The following is a 21,103-nucleotide window of genomic DNA, read 5'->3' as shown; positions in this document are numbered from 1 at the left end:
ACTAAAATGTATGATATAAAGTAATCCCCTCACATTAGCCTTCTAATACTAATAGTAACTAATGTATTCAACAATGTGCTCATTTCTGTTTTGGGGGTTGAACTGGACCTCTAGATTTCCAGTGTTAACCCAGCATCACAAGTTCAATTGAAATCTAGTAGAAGGAAATATGGCGGAACTCCAGCCTTGAAAGACGGGATAATAGGGCGGTGATGGGACTTCATTCACTGAAAATTCGTCACTCAATGAAAGTCGATCGGAAAGACTGAATTCCGAAAAGGATTTCAATTTTAATAATAGTGGACATTATTAATAATAATTTCAACAATAGCATTTCTTTTCGATATATTTCATGAAACAAGACCTTTTTATATTAATAATAGATCATCAGTGCTGGAGTTGTGGGTGTGGAGAAGGAGTGCAGAGGGGTGCTTTTCCCCCAGTTATGTATATTTCCATTAACCATCCCCTCCTGCTAGGATAATTTGCATAAGCATCCCCCACTTCTTCATTGTCTCCATGCTGATCTACACAAAGACCCTCCTCGACCAAGAGGCCTCCCCGATGGCGCAGTGGTAGCGTCCTCGCCTTGTAATCAAGGGGTCCCGGTTTCGATACCCGGTGGAGGCACTAGTGGTTCGGATCCCACTTTAAACTGTAGGTCCAGTCCCGATTAGCCTTACTGTGCATAAAGTGGACTTAAAACACCAAATCAATCCAATCCTCCTCGACCAAGCATACCAGCTATAGGAGTATCCACTTCGAGCACTGTAGATCATAAAATAAAAACACACTGGAAAGAAGGAAATGTCCACAGAATTTCAATATGGAAGAAAAATGAACTTCACGAAATGCCCCCAAATAATGGTAACATTTAACCCATACGCTGTGAACCCTTAGGGCAAAGGGATAATTCGACTCCACATCAAACTGAGTTTTGGGACCACTTTGAAGTAACATGGAACAGGTGTAAACTATTTTAGAGTTTTTTTCAGCTCTTATTTGAATATAAAAAGGCTTAGAGCCATCTTGAAAATATTTGATGTGAAGGTACATTCAAATACCACACGTAAATTTAAAATTAGTGATAAAAGTTCATGATTTATCAAATTTAATTCTTTATATTGTGCAGCAACAAAGCAACGACTGGTTGAGTAACTGGATCTTTCTATACTGGATTAATGCAAGAAATAATAAGTTATGTCAGCGTTTCGTTAAAAAACGCAACAAAAGTTTTTTAGTGCCTAAAAACCTATTTTGCTTGTTAGAACCTATTTTAGGTTCCACTTTTACCTGTGCAATACAAAGTGGTCTGATCTGTGTGGTCTTGCTCACTTTCGCGTCACTTCCATGCTTTGTGGCATTCACGCCTTGCAAACGAACATTTCAGCATTGAAGTTTGCACCACTCACTATATTTTTGTTGTAAGATTTTCAGAATATAAGATGATCCTCACAGACAAAATTGCGGAGTTTTACTGTGGATAACATGAAAACAGATTGGTGCCTAAACTATACGGCGATGAGTGGAATTTAATAGCAAATTTCCAATGTTGAGTTCTGCCATCGCCGTAGGGTTAGGCAACACACATAACGTTAGTAGTATTGATGTACGCCAACGTCGGTCGCTATTTAATATTCGCAATTTATTTGCACGTACTTATAACTAATTTGCACGGTTGTTAATTAATTTGCACGTACTTAGAATTCATTTGCATGTACTTAGGATACTTTACATTTATGTATTTGCATGTTTATAACTTTTTATGAATATATAATTATTTATTTTATGAAAAATATGTATATAGAAGGTAATTAGAGGTACTAAACGCTATGCATATGGTTTTATATTTATTACTGCAAAGTATGTAATGTATAAAATGTTAATATTAATGTTTATAATATTGAAAATAAGTTTTCTATGGTTTATGAACCGCTATGAACGGTGGTAATGGTACGAAAGAAGACGGTCCAGGTATTTGAACCCGCGATATGCAACGTTATTAATTAGTACTATGCAGTAATTTCATCATGTTATGAAACACGGTGGTTTCACACGCTAGACAGAATACTGTCTCCGAATCTCGACTCCGCTCTGATGCCAGACAGAGAGAATGAATTAATATTCCGCCCAGGTAGACGAGAAAGGAATTTGGGGAGTGTGCGTTCAAGGTCAAATGACGTCACAACGTCAGAACAAAGAAGGAATCTGATTGACCAATCAGAGAACGCGTCGGTAGATTTTCAGAACAGGTTTTTCCAAGGTTAACCAGTACGCAAGAACAGGGGAAAGCTATGCAATAGTGTAGGGCAGGGGAGGGATTGATCCAGACAACAAAGGATGTCTGGAATGCGCAGCAAGGGTTAATTTTTTTGAAACGGTGCCTTGTTTGCATGCTACGACATGTTTCTGTCAAAGTATGCCAAGGTTACCGAGAACACTAGAACAAAGGATGATGGGAAGGAGTTCAAGGTGAACTAGAACGCAAGAACAAAGAAAGCGTCGGTTTATATTTCAACCAATCAGAAAACGCGTCGGTTTTATTTCAACCAATCAGAGAAGGCGTCAGTTTTGTTTATGAAGTATAAAAAAAAAACGCGTAAAAGCGAGAAGAAGTTAGTTTGAGAAGAATTTCTGAACCATTGTGTCAGAAAAGATATCAACTTGTGATTATTGTCTGAGATTTGAAGACAAAGAACGCAAAAGAAGCTATAATTAAGGTAAGTGAATTGTTACATATATGTAGTGTGTTTTTAATAATGCGTAAAACAAATAATGAACCGAAGCAAGAAACAAATATGCGTAATGTGAACTAGTACTACAACTATTTTTCTATTTTCTTTTACAGGTGATTCTATTGTCTGTGTGCGTGCGACTGGAAGAATCTGTTACTGAAAATGGCGTCTACAAGCTCCACAAACGAGGCTAACCACACTGCGGTGAGTACTTCGAACGAAATTATATGTAATTTTCATTCTGGAATGTATACTTCCCCACTAGAACTCGTTAATGCATACTATGATATGTGTGACAGAGTTATTTTCCACGACGATATCCCTACATGTGATCCGACTTTTTTCTGTGAGACAGTGCAAACAGCAATGTGTCAATTAGGGGTGGGGGCAAATCAGTTTTCTATTGTGGCTGAAAGAGAAAGATATTTTAGACGATTTGGAATGCTAGGACGGGAGGTATCCATTGAAATACCTAATCAGGTTGTGGGGGACCCTGAATATTTGGTTGGGTCTATGTTTCAATTTCTAATGAAAAAGATTTTTTTTGATGTGGCACCGGACAGTCAGGTTGGTTTGATTATTTTCGGCAATGAAACCAATAAGGATATTTATATCCCTTGGCGCCGCCTTTCGGCATTAAATCCTAAAATTATTCAATACTATGTGACCAAAGTGCTGAACAGCAATGAATCTTTTTTTGTAGATAACTCTTTGAAATGCATGGCTCATATTGTCGAACCCAAGCGCGGTAGAGGGAAGAAAAAATACCCCCTTTACAGAAAGTATGCTCCTTTACTATCAATAAACAATCCTAACCAGAGACAGACTGCTTTTACTATTATGACTAACGATGACAATTTGTGCTTGCCGCGAGCTATTGCATTTGCCCAAGCCAAAGTTGAGAAGAACACAAACAAAATCCAATCGTTTCGAAGATTTGATAATAAACTGAAAGAAGCGGCTATGCGGTTATGCCATGAAGCTCGCGTCGATCCAACCAATGGATGCACTGTAGAGGACATTGTTAAATTTCAGAATTATTTGGGTCCAGAGTACCAAATTGTAGTGTTTTCAATGAAAGAGGGGGAAAGGGAGTATGAAGTTATTCGGTCAACACCGTTCGCCTCTAAACAGATTAATCTACTGTATCACGATCAACATTTTGATATAGTCAATTCTGTCCCCAAACTTTTTGTGAAACATTTCTACTGCCCAAAATGCCAAGTCGGGTTCAATTTCAAATATCAACATACTGAATGCACGAGATATTGTTCATTGTGTGAATACACTCATAGTGATGAATCCACTAACACTATCCCCAGAAAATGCACTGCATGTAATAGGAAATTTCTGTCCCCGGAATGTTATGAAAATCATTTGCGCACCGAAGGGCGGAAATCAAGTGTTTGCCAATCTATTCACCAGTGTAACGTTTGTTACAAAGTAGTGAACAAGAGAAAGCGCAAAACACCACACAAATGCGATGAATTTTTTTGTAAAAGCTGTAATGCTTTTGTTGAGCCATCTCACAAATGCTATATTCAGCCTGTTAAGCCCGAACCAAGTGCAAAGTTTCTTTATATTTTCTATGATTTTGAGTGTATGCTGGTAGAAAGAGAGAATGACCAGAAACACGAAGTCAATCTGGCTGTTGCTAAGCAAGCCTGTCATGTCTGTAAAGACACTGATGCTGATTTCTGCGAGACGTGCGGTCCCCGTGTCCATATTTTCCCCAATATTCAAGAATTTATGCAATATATACAAACTCCCAGGGAAGGGTTTGATAAAATTGTGTGTATTGCACATAATGCAGGGCGATACGATTCACATTTTGTTTTAAATTATCTGATTACTAAAGAGAATATTACCCCCTCTGTAATTATGCAGGGTAGGAAAATAATAGAGATGTCAATTACCAAGAAATTAGTGTTCAGGGACTCGTTGAATTTCATGCTCATGAAATTGAAAGATCTACCTGCAAGTCTGGGACTAGCGGAAGATTTGCAGAAAGGCGATTTTCCGTATTTGTTTTCCACCCCTGCAAATCAGAATTATGTAGGTCCATTCCCTGATATTCAATATTATGATATAGATTCCAAGTCCCCCAAAGAAAGAGAAGAGATGCTAAAATGGCACGAGGAAACTGTCCAAGCAGGGAAAATTTTTGATTTTCAAAAAGAGTTGCGCGAATACTGTATTAAAGATGTGGAAATTCTTGCGGCTGCATGTATTAAATTTTCTAATCTGATCGAAGATCTGACTGGAATACAGTGCTTTGTTCGCTGCGCGACTCTTGCGTCGTTAGCGTCTTTGATATTTAGAAGTAAATATCTTAAAGAAAACACTCTTATTAAAGTTCCCCCATTTGGATTTCGGGAACAAGACCAACAGTCTCTAATTGCCTTAAAGTGGTTAAAGTGGGTCGAAAATACTGAAAAGATCACTCTAAGACACGCAGGGAATCTCGGGGAGGCTAAAATAGGACGTTATAAGTTGGACGGGCTCCATGAAGAAAGCAAAACTGTTTATAGTTTCCAAGGGTGCTACTACCATGCTTGCCCGATTTGTCTTCCTGAAAACAGGGATAAGCCTCTTAACGAGACTGGCGAGACCCTAGACCATAGGTACGAACGTACTGTTACCCGTAAAGAAATGTTAGAGCAAATGGGGTACAAGGTTATAGAAAAATGGGAATGTGAATTCAATGAGGAAATTAAAAAAGATCCAGAATTACGCAAATTTATTGCTGAGAATTGTTATTCCCTGAATAACCCACTTATCCCAAAACAAGCTTTTAATGGGGGACGCACTGAACTTTTCAGGGCAGTTTATGAAAAACAAGAGAATGAAAATACGAGCATGAAACTGCTAGATGTAGTTTCCCTTTACCCTGCAATGATGAAGCAAAGAAAAATGCCTACAGGGAAACCAGTGATTTACACGTCAGAGTTTCCTACCTTGGATAATGTGTTTGGGGTTGTAAAGTGTGATATTCTCCCCCCTAAAGATTTATATTTACCAGTACTGGGCATGTCATGCAATAACAAATTAATGTTTGCTTTATGCAGAACCTGTGCACAAAGCGAGAATCAAGAACAATGTTCACACGCAGATAAAGAAAGATACTTACATGGCACCTGGGTATCAGAAGAACTGAAACTAGCTGTAAAAAAAGGGTACAAAATACTCAAAATATATGAAATTTGGGATTTTCCTTCGGCTGATCAGAATGATAATGTGTTCAAAGACTATGTAGACACATTTCTTAGACTGAAACAACAGTCTTCAGGATATCCTTCCGGCTGCAGTTCAGAAAATGACAAAGACAAGTATATTCAAGATTATTTCGAACGTGAGGGAATTCAACTTGTAAAAGATGAAATTGCACTTAACCCGGGACTTCGTTTTATTTCCAAAATTCTGCTAAATTCAATCTTTGGTAAATTTGCCCAAAATCCTTTAAAAACTATGTCTATTTTCGTAAATACTGAACAGAAATTCCATGATAAAGTGTTTAATCCACAGTATGAAATCAGTAATGTTGTTCCTATTTCCGAATTTTGTTTATTAGTGAATTATATTGATCTGGAAAGCAAAAATGAACCGTTAGTACTTTCAAATGTACTTGTCTCTGCGTTTATTACTGCTTATGGAAGAATGCATTTATATTCTTTTATGGACAAAGTCAAGGAAAGTATTCACTACGTGGATACGGACTCTGTGTTCTATGTAGAAAGAGAACATGAAAAACTTATTCCTACAGGCTCATTTCTTGGTGAAATGACGGATGAGATTAAAGAGCCCTACCAAATTACATGCTTTTTGGGTGGTGGTCCCAAAAACTATGCATATAAGATGGTAAACAAACATGATCCTCAGGATGAGAAACATGTTATTAAAGTAAGGGGCATTACCATGAATTACAGAACTCGACTCCAGATTAATTTTGATTATTTTAAGCAACTGGTCAAAGGGGAAATTGAAAAGCGAGTTGTTGAGAACCCACGTAAAATTAAACGAAAAGCCAATTTTGAAATTGTTTCTGAATCTGAGCAGAAAACACACCAAGCAGTCCACACGAAACGAAGAAAAATTGAAAATTTTGAGACGGTGCCATATGGTATCTAAATAAAAAACGAGTGTTTTGTTTTATTTTTTATTGTTTCTTAAAGCCCCAATATTGTCTGTAAAATTTCAATTTGACGTTTTATCCAGGGGCACTCCCCGATGATGCGCCGCCTGGCGCAGACACTACATCTCCCCTCTCTTCTTCGCCTCTGGCGCGACGAGGGAGGGGACACCGGTCGAAGGCGGTGAACAGCACGCACGTGGTCCATAAGGGCCTTCTTCCCCCGGAACCCCACCTCCCAGCACACAGAACATTCCCTTTTGATTTCATCCTGAAAAGAAAAGATAAAATTAATTTGTGGTATATATTTGGGCCATTGTGTGTCTGCGCTTCAAGCAGAGAACGTGTGTTGTTCAACATGGAATTGCGTTTTACACACCCGTTTGCAATGATGGTTTGTGGGCCCTCACAAAGTGGAAAAACAACTTTTGTGGATAAGCTTCTATTTTATAAACATAAAATGTTTACACAAGTTCCAAAAACAGTAATATGGGCGTATGGTGCAGTTCCTCCCAGATTAAAATTAAGCCAAAATACAAATATTCAGTTTATTGAAGGAATCCCTGATGTAGCAAATATGGATATTGAAACTCCTGGATTAATTGTCATTGATGATCTAATGAATGAAAGCAGCAAAGATTCCGCTGTTGCAGATATATTTACGAAATATTCTCATCACAAAAATATAAGTGTTATTTTTATAGTACAAAATTTATTTCACAAAGGTGCTAAAATGAGAGACATAAGCCTCAACTCACACTATCTTGTGATATTTAAAAATCCACGTGACAAACACCAAATATACCATTTAGCACGACAATTCAAACCTGACAATAGTAAAAGTGTTTTGGAAGCTTTTCAAGATGCAACTGAAACACCACACAGTTATTTAATGTTTGATTTAACACAAAATACACCTGAAATTTTACGTATGAGGGCGCATATTTTCCCCGATGAACAAATGGCTATTTATGCCACTGGAAAGCATGTCAACAAACCATTTCTTGTGCGAACGTCAGAATGACATCACAACTAAAAGAACATGCTCCGGCACTTAAATTATTGTGTAAATTAAAACCTATTCAACGGAAACGCCTTTTGCAACGAGCAACACCAGGACTAGTTCGTGTACTAGGACAATGTGCAGCCAATACAGTACGCGGTAATATTCCGCTTTCAGGGGTACAAAAAACTAAGCTTCAAAAGTATAAGGCCAGTTTGCGTAAACTAGCGGCGAAGGGCACTTCGCTCAAAAATAAAAAGAAAATATTAATTCAAAAAGGCGCCGGCTTTTTGCCATTTTTAATCGGTCCGATTATATCAGCGTTAGGTAGTGCATTGTTTTCACAATGAGCGTGAGAAAAATGATTCTTGTTCCCGAGGACTTTGCCACTAATATGCATGCCTCCGTTGAGAAAGCTCAGAGACACGAATCAAGATTAGATTCTAATATTCGTACAATATTAGCACGTGAAGATATAGGGGAAAGTGAAAAATGGAAACTTTACCAACAGGCACTTCGACAATTTGTTAATTTTACTAAGCCTATTCCCACACACCTACCATTGATCGAAGAAGAAAATAAGCTGCCACAAATAAGTGAACCAGTGCAACAAGACGACCCCCCTCCTAGTGTTACTCTCAGGGAAGAAATTCTTGCTTCAGTACCGAAAACTGTTCAGAAGAAAACAGAACTTTTACTTAAAAGACTATTCTCTTCTCAATATATAAATTGGGACGCATATGGAACAGTGTACATAAATGGAAAAAGAATTCAGGGTTCAAATATCATAGATCTGATAAATGATTCTGTTCGCCCCCGTAAGAAAAGTAGAGATCCTGTCGGGAGAGATCAGTTCCAATCTATCCTTCATTCTCTAAACATACCCAAAGAATATATAGTTACACGCACGCCCCCACCCCCTTCAAGAAATAGGAAAGCTGAGTTTATATGGGAAGATATATAAAGTATGGATGTTAAAACATTGTATTATACACATGAACTACCGACTTCATTTTCCAATACTGAAAAATTATCCAAACATTCTACGCAATCACGAAAGAATATTTCTGAGTGGCTATCAAAACAAGATGCATATACTTTACATGTTCCAGTTAGAAAAAAATTCCCACGTAAACGTTACGAAACCACTTTTCCCCTGGAACTTATGCAAATGGATTTGGCAGATATGCAGAATATCGCCAAGTACAATGACGGTATGCGCTATATACTTTGTGCAATTGACGTGTTTTCAAGGCAAGCGTTCTGTATACCAGTGAAAAGCAAAACGGGTGAAATTATGGCAAAAGCAATCACTAAGATTATAAACATGTTAGAATATCCTCCTGTTTACTGCCAGACAGATCAAGGAAAAGAGTTTTATAACGCCCAAGTGAAAAAAGTGTTTGACAAGTACAATATTACTCATTATAGCGTTTATTCAGAACTAAAGGCAGCAGTAGTGGAACGATTTATTCGTACTTTAAAATCAAAATTGTATAAACACTTCTCAGCCAATAATACATATCGTTATGTAGATATTCTCCCCCTTGTAGTAAAATCATATAATCACTCGTATCACCGTTCTATAAAAATGGCTCCTGTTGAAGTGAGCGAAAATAATGCGCTGCAGGTCTGGTCTCAGTCTAGAAACAATACAAGTCAAAAAACCAATAATATCAAATTTAAATTTAATATCGGTAACTACGTAAGGATAAGTAAAGCCAAAATGAAATTCGAGAAAGGATATCTACCTAGTTGGACAGAGGAAATTTTTATAATTAGCGATCGTATGAGTACTGATCCCCCTACATATCGTATAAAAGACTGGAGTAACGATCCTGTCAAGGGCATTTTCTATGAACCAGAATTACAAAAAATTACACTTGATCCAGACAAGCCATTTACTATCGAGAAAATTCTAAAACGAAAGGGAGACTTTGTCCTAGTAAAATGGAAAAACTACCCCCTCGCATGTGCAAGTTACGTACATAAATCAGATATTACGCGTGTTTAGGTTAGTTGCCATTATGCCGCTGGACGAATTCTATGTTACATTACCTTCCAATGTAAACTTGAATTTGTTTCCTGATAATAAAATAGCACATTACCGTACTAAGCTGAGTGAACCAATAGAATTAAATGAACAATGGGTGGTGGCGGCCACAGAGCTTCATTTAACTTGGAGTTTTTATAATATTGTTTCCGATACAAATAGCATTTCATATCAATTTAAACCGAAAAAGAAGGACCAGATTTTTTATAGTGAAAGTATAGTTCCTAAAGGTTACTACTCCAATATTCAATTATTATTAAACAATATTCCCCCTTCAAAAAGAAAACTGCTTGCTCAACATGTCCGATTTGGCTATACTTTGTCCACGCATAGTATGTATACACAAACAACACTAGAGGAAGATGAAATTGTATATATCTCCACAATTAGCTCCAGTGTTTGGTTTTTCGTTGGATACTCCTAAGTCAGAAATATCTATACATTCGGTTATTGGTCCAGGTACGGCAAGATCAAGTTCTATTTATCCTTGTAATTTAGATTATCATATCCCCCGTGAAATCAACATATGCACAGATATTGTCAAATATCAAGCAAATATAGGTCCCGTAATACGAACGGTTAGTGTGGTTGATTATGAATATGGAGCAATAAAAAGTTATATATTTGAGCCCAGGCAGTATCTAAAAGTAGAGAAGCGTTACTTTGAAACAATTGAAATTATATTAAAAACAGAGCATGGAACTTTGCTTCCATTTGAGTTTGGAGCGTCAAGCGTTACATTACATTTTAAAAAAGTGGAATAATGATTTCTGAAGGAAGTGATAATGATTACTATGTAACTTTGGTTTCAAATGCATCCAAAAATATTTTTCCGACTAATACACCTTCTCATTTTTTAACTAAACTTTCTAATGTTGTTAAGCTCGAGTCTGGAGGCTGGTTAGTCGGTCTGTCTGAAATTCATTTCACAAACAGTCTGTTTAATATTCAAAAAGGACAAAATGAAATTATGTGGACTTATTATAACCAAGACTCGGATCAGTCAAGTAAACAGAGCGGTAAAACAATCGTTCCCCCTGGATATTATTCAAGTGTGGAGTCTGTTTTACAAGTTTTAAATCAAGATCATATTGGAGAAGGGCTATTTCGATTCGGTTATAACCCGTCCAGCAATATTGTTGAGGGAAAATACAATGCACAATTATCTACACTGAACCTCTCTGATATTTTGGCTCTGCAGTTAGGATTCGAACCAAATAGAAATCTTGTTAAACAACAGCATAGTTCGAAACAAACCAACCTAAATATTGGTTATCCCCAGCAGGTTTTAGTATACACTAATGTACTCAGTTACCAGTTTGTAGGAGACACAAAGGCACCTCTTTTAAGAATGTTTACATTTTCTTCGGTCCCTTATGGCCGGTCACAATCTATAATATTTAACCCCGTTCATTATATGCCTGTATCGAAATATTTATTTGATACAATAGAAATAGTTTTAAGAGACAACACAGGTCGTAAACTCTCATTTGCCTTCGGAGATCTGAGTGTTAAACTACATTTCAAGCGACAATGAGATACGATAGACGTCAGTTATATCGAGATTATTATCTCAACCAGGCGGGAACAGGTTTACCTTATTTTTCCGGTCCTCCCTATCAAAAAGGCCACGGAGCCCTCGGTTCAATATTTAAAAGCTTGTTTCGTTTTGCGGCCCCTTTATTAAAACAGGGTGCTAAAGCAATTGGCCAGCAAGCTTTACATTCGGGAATGGAATTTGTTGGGGATGTTTTACAAAACAGGCCTCTCAAACAATCTTTCAAAGATCGTGTAAATCAGGCGGGACAAGCTCTTCGTGAAAAAGGTGAGAGAAAAATTTCTCAGATTCTTTCAGGAAAGGGGAGACAGAAACGAAAAGCTAAAAGTATAAAATTCGAACCACCCTTTATTACCTGCCAGTCACGCAAAAAAAGGCGAAGGGTACACAGAGATATATTCGCTAATTAACTACCATGTCGTTAGTAAACTGTAACTCATCGGAATGCACAAATACAGAATTGGATTTGTTTTCTCTGCCATTAACTCAAACTAGCATTGAAAATTCTTGTTTAGTGGAGTATCGTCCCATTTCATCTTTAACTAGTAACAGTCCAGTCGAGTTCGCCATTACTGGAGACAGTGGGGAATACATTGATCCAGCACACATTTATCTGTACCTAAAATGTAAAATAACTAAACCAGATGGTACGGCCTTAGCTGCCGATAACCTGGTTGCCCCCGGAAACAATTTTCTACATACAGCATTCAGTCAGGTCGACGTTTCGTTAAATGACAAATTGATTTCGTTCTCTGCAGGGTGTTACGCTTACAGGGCATACATTGAAACATTACTCAACTATTCTAATGAGGCTAAAAAATCTCATCTCACTGCTGCTCTCTGGTATCGCGATACGCCTGGAAAGTTAGAAAATCTAACTGAAAATAAAGGAATTGAAAAACGAATGAGTCTTGCTGCGCAAAGTCGGTCATTCGACATGTACGGGCGACTGTATTCTGATTTTATGTGCCAACCTCGTCTTCTCTTGAACAATGTGTCCATGAGAATTAAATTACATAGATCAAACGATGCATTTTCATTGATGGCCGCCGAAAATTCTTCGTATCGTGTAGAAATACAGGACATTTCTCTTTATGTAAAAAGAGTTACTGTATCTCCAGATATAGGGCTTGCTCATGCAAACGCTCTTGAAACTACTACAGCTAAATACTCAATTACACGCGTGGAAGTAAAATCAATAACTATCCCTCAAAATATTACTTCTTATAATCTAGATAATATATTTTTAGGTACTGTTCCTAAACGTGTAATATTAGGTTTTGTTGAAAATTCAGCTTTCAATGGTCAAATACATAAAAAACCCTTTAATTTCCATCATTTCGGATTGAATAAAATTCAACTCCAAGTTGGAACTAGAACTATTCCAAACCAACCTCTCTGCCCCAGCTTCACAGACAAAAATATTATCCAAGCATATTACAATTTATTCTCTGGAACGGGAATACATTACCAGGATACAGGAAATAGTCTCTCCCGAGAAGATTTTGATAATGGATTTGCTTTGTATCCCTTTATTCTTTCACCCACAATGGAAATTGACTCTACTTGGGACATATTACGCGATGGGAGTGTAAGTGCTAAACTGTCATTCTCTGCGCCGTTGCCTACGGCGGTCACATGCATTATTTATGGAGAGTTCGACTCTCTTCTCCAAATAGACAAACATAGAGGTATTTTCCCAGATAATACAAAATAATAATCAGTTGAGTACCAGCCAGGAAGGAGTACGGATCACAATATGAGGGCTGTCGTTGATTTTCAAGGATTCCGAGACAATTCTGGCAACTTTATTCCTAAAGAACTAGCTATAGTCGATGCAGACTCAGATAGTATGCAATCATGGATATTTCTACCACCTTACGAATGGGATACTTTAGATATTGGAGCAAAAAACGAAAATATGTGGCAAACACAAAACAAGCATTCTCTCGAATGGCCTATCGGCGAACTTTGCTATTCGAAATTGGTTTCTGTACTTTCCCAGTACACTGAAAACGCATCAGTTATTTATTCTTTTGGAGCTGACAAATGCAAATTTCTAATTAAAGTACTTCACCGCACTGTGGTTAACCTCGAGGACCTAGGATGCCCTAAAGCGTCACTGTTAGCCTTCCCTGCACAAAATTGCTGTCGCAATTATCACAGATTAAGGACAATCAAATGTGCTCTTAGAGACGCACATTTATACGCATCTTATCTCCGTAGCTTCATGCTTCAACAGCATATTATAGGAGAAGCCACAAGAACTGCACCTAAACAGAACACCTCAACATCGGACAGTGGATATTCTTCATTAGCTTCGTTTTACAACGACGCTTCAAGTGTGTATTACTTATCCGAGCAAAGTTGCTCTTCCAAAAATAGTGCATTTTCGGATAGTGAACAATGAATAACATTGAAATTGAAAAAACTGTTCAATCAGACAAATGTCTGTCTTTTATTTTTCGAGGTGTTTTTGCTAATAATACATTGCCAAAAAGTGTGCAATTGCCTGCTGCATTGATTATTAACACCGACAATGAATCTGGACCAGGGATACACTGGACAAGTTTGTTTATAAACAGTGATAAGGAGGCCCTGTACTTTGATAGTTTTGGTCAGCCTCCTAGTGCAAATGTACTAAAATTTATAAAAAAGAACTGTATTTGATGGTGCATCAGTGAAACGGTGGTTCAAAACCCGAACTCATCCATGTGTGGAATTTATTGTATTATGTTTTTACATTATATGTGCCGTGAGTTACCCCTAACCTATTTTCTGTCATTGTTTGGAACAAACTTAAAAAGAAATGACAGAATTGTATGGACAAAATTCTCAAGTGCCTTTAATTAATTTACAGTGTGCCTGCAGTGAATACTGCATCGAAGACCAGTGTCTTATTTTCTCTATTGCACAAGCAATAGTAGAAAATTATCCCAAACCTACATGTTCTGAATGTGAACTTGGCGAACCAAAAGAAGAACTTCACAAATGTCTAAATCTTGAGTGCATAGAAAAAGAGAAAATGGAACAGTTGATCAAAACTTACAAGGGTGTTATTTGCTGCTACTTCCAGCAGGCTCATAAAAGAATATTTATACGTGACAGAAAAGCGTTCGATGCAAAAGTGGACAGTGTAGATATCGAACTAGTTATGAAACTGTATACTAAATTTCTGCATAGTACATTTTTCTACAATAATCATCATATTGCATATACATGCAATGATTTGTGGGCTCCAAACAAATAAAAAACAGAACAAAAAGGTGTAATGTATATAAATAAATTTATCACCTGTAATAATAATAAAGTGTACTTTTCTGGGGCGCCAGTACAGACATTACGCAGAAGAGAATTGTACGGTAATCCCGTACGTCACTGTGTGTTTAAATATAATAAAAAGCCAACAAAAAAGTTTCACTTTTGTGGGCAGGGATATATCTTTATACCCGATTGTATATGTGCGTTGGATTCGCACCGGTTTCACTCATATGATTTTTCTTTGGAGAACAAGTTCTGGGAAGCTATTTGTTCCACAAAGTAACAACTTAAAAGCATTGTAATTTAGAGTAGTTATAATGTATAAATATAGCAGCGTAGTGTTAAAGCTGTATGAGTTATGTAAAACTCATTATATATAAATGTATATGTACAATTTTGCTTGAGAAAAGTGAAAAGCGTTGTGTGAACGCTATATATTACAACATGTGTACAAAATGACTTATAAAAAACTGTAAAGCGTTGTGTAAACGCTATGTATAAATAATTTGTAAAATTACTTTGACTCTGTATTTATTTTGTAGTAGATTAGTTTTAGAACAATAAACTTGTATGTAGTAGACTTGTGCGTATTATTTCTTTTTAAAAAAATAAAAGGTTTATAGTTATATGTAGAGTAAAAAAAAGCTAATATTGTTGGTGCAAAGGGTCCCAGGTTCGATCCTTGTTAGGGATTTTGCACAAATCTCAAATACATTAATCGCGACTGTAACTACAATTCACTTTTATTCCGTCTCGCCACGCTAAACACTTTGCCGCTAAAACAAAAAAACACAACCGAGATAGAACTTGACAAGTTAGTTTGTATTTACAATAAAACACTAGTCAAATTCCATTCTTGTATAACACTTGTACTTAGATAAAAAATGCAATACTTACAATATGGATCATCATGGTGAAGAAAAACTCAGAAAACAAACACAGCAACAAACTCAATAGAAAAAATAACAAAAATGTGCGGACAAATTCGGATTCCCAAGTTTAAATACCCCAAAATTCGGGCCGCCCCTATTTTCCATACTGGAAACTAACATTCCCTTTAAATTCACGCTGCCTTGTTAACTCTAGACGTCCAAATTTAAAACCCACATCCTCTCTTTCCATTAGATAAATTCCTTACATCCACCCGCCTTGAATTATATCACCTTCCACTCATGTCCTTTTAACTTAAAATCCTTTTTTTCGTCCAAATTCTGTACCTGCCTTGGCGATTACTATTTTAAAGTCCGTATCGCCCCACCACACCCACACAGAGAGGGAGTTTCCGCTTAGCGGGAGACTTTTAAAAAATTAGCATTTTACAATCTTTTGTCTTTTTCAAGGGACACAATCACCCCGTGATACATTTTCTTTTTCCACCTGAAATCGAAGCGGTTCGTTTCTCTAACCAATTTATTTTCTCCAAAATAACTTGTCGTGTATTTGCCCCGTCACAACAACAACATCCCGTCTCGTCCACAACCCTTTTCGCCTTGACCTAAATTAACAGAGGCTTCATTCTTGATACCTGGGCGGAATATTAATTCATTCTCTCTGTCTGGCATCACCGCACTTCCCCAAATTCCTTTCTCGTCTACCTGCGCGGAATATTAATTCATTCTCTCTGTCTGGCATCAGAGCGGAATCGAGATTCGGAGACAGTATTCTGTCTAGCGTGTGAAACCAACGTGTTTCATAACTTAATGCAATTATTGCATAGTACTAATTAATAATATTACATATCGCGGGTACAAATACCGGGACCGTCTTCTTTTGTACCATTACCACCGTTCATAGCGGTTCATAAACCATAGAAAACTTATTTTCAATATTATAAACATTAATATTAACATTTTATACATTACATACTTTGCAGTAATAAATATAAAACCATATGCATAGCATTTCGTACCTCTAATTACCTTCTATATACATATTTTTCATAAAATAAATAATTATATATTCATAAAAAGTTATAAACATGCAAATACATAAATGTAAAGTATTCTAAGTACATGCAAATGAATTCTAAGTACATACAAATTAATTAACAACCGTGCAAATTAGTTATAAGTACATGCGAATAAATTGCGAATATTAAATAGCAACCGACGTTGGCGTACATCAATACTACTAACGTTATGCAAGATAGTGCATATTTCAGGATATATGTGTCCCATTTTCATTGCCGGTGACTATACCTAATCAGCAGTATTCAGAAATTTTGAACTATTTTAAGTTTTTTTTAACCTACTTCAGGATTTTTCGAGTCTAACTTAAGATTTTTAGGACCTATTTCAGGATTTTTAGAACCTATTTTAGGGTTTTTCGAACCTATTTTAGGATTTTTCGAGCCTAACTTAAGATTTTTAGGACCTATTTCAGGATTTTTAGCATCTAAAAATCCGAGGTCTAGTTATGAGATATGGGATTTTTCCTATAGATGTCCACCTGCGAGCAAGGAAGTTAATTCTGCATTTCGGAGGGGACACATATGTTAAGTTAGCCGGGCCCCTCTGGCCGAACCAGAACGCCCCTGCTTATTATCGAAGATGTCGTATCATATGTTACTGGAAACCAGATTTCTGTCTTGTAAATTAAATTATTTCATAAGCGACACTTCCTGTTGAATTTCTAAGCTATATAAAATTTCAGAAGCAGAGAGAGAGAAAGAATATTGCGGGGCTGGTTCTACACCTCGCCACACCCTGCATTGCCGGGCGGCCACTACGCCACTGTCTCTAATTATCATGATCAATTGAGCTTTCGTGGCTCCCTTCAGTAGCTGTTATGTCAATCTTCGCAGGTTTCAGATTCAAATCTTCTGTGGAAAAATAGGGACGCATTGGCTTCGAGGTGGAGGGGGGGGGATAACCTTGAGTTAGGACTCACTCACTGTCGTAATGTTCCCAAGTTTACGACCGCAACCATTACCCCGATGCCCAAACTGCTCGCGGATCTGATTCAGGTTTGGCCCGCTTTTGAAGGTCCTACAGGCATTTTCTTCCCCCAACTCTCGTGTTTGCAATCCCGCCAGAGCCAGTTTCTCTGTGACGCAGGCCCGTAGCCAGAATTTTTAGTAGGGGGGCGAAGTCAATCCTAGAGGGGGCAAATTTTTAATATATTGTGTTGCATTGGAAGATGCCCCTCCCCCTCCTCCAAAAGTGATAAGTAACAGGAAAGGGATGATATCTTGAAACTCCAACGAACAAAAAAAGTTCGAGCAACATCAAATAACAATATTTCGATAATGACATTTTCGGACTACCAAAGAATACAAAGATAAAGTTTAACATAAATAGGCTAATCGGGACTGTATCTACGTTATATTTACAGGTCAATAATGTTAATAGACGATTAATATGTACCAACAGCTTTGAGCTTCTCTGCAGAACTGATTAAGGAAGACGTTTATAAATCGTGCTTCATAATGTTTTCCTCTAGTTTCCAGTATGCAAGATTTTTACGCACAAAGGAATCTAACGAGAATCCAAGAACACCATTGTGTTGTGTTAGGCAAGAAAAATAGAATTAATTAAATAATAATGGTTACATATTATCTACACTTTGATGAATTGTGTAAACATTTAAATTTTTTTATGTCTACTTGCTAAAACATTAAAATGGGTCCCTTACTCCACCATGGATTCTATTTGCTTCAAATGAAAGACTCTTGCATCACTTCAGACAATCTTTGCCTACGTTAACCATTTTGCAAAATATTGTGTTGACACCTTACAAACAAATAGGAATCCCTTGATTGATCAGCGACTTCTTGGATTACACTGTCATCATTAATATTTCATGTTTTATCAAGTTTTATCGAGGGAAATGCTGTATCCTCTTTACATTTAAAAAAATACCTTCCTTAATGACTATGGTACGAAACCGAAAGATATAAGGGGCCTCCTTCGCTTTACCCCATTTCCGCGGCACGAAGTCTCTGAGCAGCTTATCGTCACCACTTTTTGAGCAGAAGAGTACAAACCCCAAATATCAGGGATTTTTATTCTGATACTAATTTTTACCAGTCACACAAAGGCTTAAGATATATGAATAAAATTAGGAGAATCCACTACATAGCAGAAGAGTTGACATAATTATTTGTCAAAAAATTAGATTGTGCCTGAGGTAGGTTTAACAGACAACTTCTGCTACAGACACAATTTATTATTATAAATATAAGAAAATAAATAGAATGTAATTTGAGAGATTTTCAATCGTATTTATTTCACTGCAGCTTTTTTCTACTTGTCATTTTCTTGAACCTATATTCATAAGGTGCCGCCTGATAACATTGACAACTTTCACAGTGTGTGCAGGACATCAAGGCAAGCAACTTTTCTCAGTCACTATTTGCGCCTCTAATTCATCTTTCGATGTTACAAGCAATCAAAATAGGCATCTTCTGTCCTTAATGGATGCAATCCCATTGTAAGCTTCGTAGTTGCAAATGTCATTTATTTTTACTGCCGATTAAAATTCTGAGAGCAATATATAACATGCTATTGAAACGATATCATGCAAACAGTCAGGGTTAAAACTTAACTTTTCCTTTATAAAATGGATATCATAACACACACCTACGTTGCTTACCATATTTGATGCGTTTGCATAGAGAAATGATTCATAAGATTTGAAATTGATATTTACACTCCATAAGATGCTTAGTGTAACCCTATCGAACTACAAATTTTATCGCTTTCTAACCGAAATAATAATTGTGAAACACTATCACATTTTCATCGTGTTTGATATTTGAGCCAGTAAGCTGTCCTACATCTTTCACTAGCCGACCTACATGGTAGGATGGTTACATAACACACTGCGAAGCCAGGGGTTCCAGGTTCGAGCCTGGGCATGAGTCTTCTTTGTGAGCTGAGGCGAAACCACAATTTTTTATCTGGAGAGGGGGTCAAGTACCAGGACAAACGTGCCAATAATAATAATAGTAATATAGTGCTGGTAATGGTAGTAATAATAGTAGCATTACAAGACGTTATTATCGTCGTAAATCATGCAAAAGGGGATAGAAGTCGGTGCTAAAGCATTTGTGTTTGAACAAATTATTTGAAATATTTTTCCAACACGTTCAGTTTCATATTAGCTAATAATGGAAAACAAGCACACAAACCGTATTTTTCAAGGACAGAATAATGACGAACATTATTATTTTGTACATATGACAAGTATAACTTTCATGTATACAACATATATTTTAAACATATGTAACATAGAGCGACATAAAATAAGAAAACACATATGCAACATGTTAACGCTAAATTGTGTACGTATTCAAAGTTTCTTTAATATATATATATATATATATATATATATATATATATATATATATATATAATTTAAATACATTACATGGTCAATTCATCCGCCAAATTGTCTCTCAAATGTGAACGCTCCATTTCCTCAAAAGAATTGTTCATGCATTTAAGCAGCAACAGTCTGAAGTATATATTTCTGGCCTTACCTCTCTCTCGGGTAATTTAGAATGCATTACAGAAATAATCATATTGGGATCGAAGCGAGCAGGAAAATCTTTAGTATCAAATGTTTGCAAACTGAAAACAATATTTATTTAATAGGGCGCAACAAATTTCACGGGGAACATGGCATTCTCTTTAACATTTTTTTTTATTTAGATCGTTTTGGCTCCCAGGGCTGACTCCCGCCGCCCCCTAGCTATAGCTCTGAACGTGGGACTATAACAATATCAGATATTGACCTTGCGAGCGAAGCGAGCAAGAAAATTTTACGAAATGTACTTTTATTTGTAAAAAAAATTGAAATCGAGGGAGCAATTGCCCCTCTTTGTCCCCTGCAAGTGCCCTTAGCCGTCTGGAGGAAAATAGCAAGAAACACTTGAAAACTAATTCCAACTTGAGTAACCATTTTGTTCTACTATTCTTAGATTCTGCTAGTCATGTTTCTTTATTTCAATGTTTGCCCCCTCCCAGATTGGACTTCCGTTCAAGATTGGGGGGGGGGACAATGCCCCTACCCCCTGTGGTTGCAGCACTGTTTGTGAGTATCTCTTCATCAATTTCACGTCACTCCCTCTCTCTATCACATGAATCGCTATTACCAAAAGGTAGACTTGGGAAACAAAAAATTATGCTGTTCAAACTTCTTAGCAACACATCCAAGAAAAACATCCAAATACATTAGGCACTTTTAATACAAGACTACTCAAAATATCACAACTGTTCTACATACTGAAAATTGATAAATCATTTCCCGAAGTTTGAATCTGGAAGAGATTTTATTCCCCAAATCCTGATGCTACATTATACGGAATCCCACACACCTTCATAAATCACAAAATCAATAAATGTCTTTGTTATGTTGCTAG

Source organism: Lepisma saccharinum, chromosome 8, assembly GCF_977018435.1.
Source record: "Lepisma saccharinum chromosome 8, izLepSacc3.1, whole genome shotgun sequence".
Classification (NCBI taxonomy): Eukaryota; Metazoa; Arthropoda; class Insecta; order Zygentoma; family Lepismatidae; genus Lepisma; species Lepisma saccharinum.
Note: the sequence above shows the minus strand (reverse complement) of the source record.